Raw genomic sequence first — 670 nt, 5'->3', positions numbered from 1 at the left:
TTGTCAACCTTCCTTATTTCTTTACAGAAACTGCTACCACATTGGCTTTTATAGTGGTGAATCTGTGTCAACTAGAGTTATCCCCGTTTTTACTGGAATCAGAATTGGGGCCATGGGCTCTTTAGCAATCTGTCCTTGTTCCAGGATGTCTTTTTGAACCCCCAATTTGCTACTTAGTGCAGTAGGGTGGAGGAGGTAAACCTTGATTATAGGGGTGTTACAGGAAACATTTTTTTGCTGTATGTCCAGTCTGTGGTGGTAATCTGGAATCACACAGTAGGAGGGAACTATAAGCTTTTAATATGACATTAATAAACCCAGTAGTTTCTGTCAAATCTTAAGAAAACAGAAAATCAGCACTAAGCATCTATTCAAATATGATGCTGCACTACGAAAGATTTTTACAGTTCTATACTGAACTCACCCGATTAAATGACAAACTCATTCCTGAGTGTCTTGGGTTTCTTTTGGTGTGGGAAAAAAGAAAAACGTTTTCCAGATGGAGCTCACTAGCAAGAAAGCAGTGCCTATACCCAGCCCCCTGCACCCCCGTTTGATGCGACCCCGCAGGCTGGGCAGAGTGCTGGTCCTCCCCACTGCCCTGGGGCCTGGCTTCAGCACCTTCCTCCGACGCGGCTGTTTTCACAGGATCTCAGCAAAACCCATTCCT

Source organism: Chamaea fasciata, unplaced genomic scaffold (assembly GCF_029207755.1).
Source record: "Chamaea fasciata isolate MVZ Bird 193981 ecotype frontalis unplaced genomic scaffold, bChaFas1.0.hap1 SCAF_12, whole genome shotgun sequence".
In the NCBI taxonomy this organism is placed as follows: Eukaryota; Metazoa; Chordata; class Aves; order Passeriformes; family Sylviidae; genus Chamaea; species Chamaea fasciata.
The sequence above is the reverse complement of the archived record's forward strand: the minus strand, read 5'-3'. Positions refer to the sequence as shown.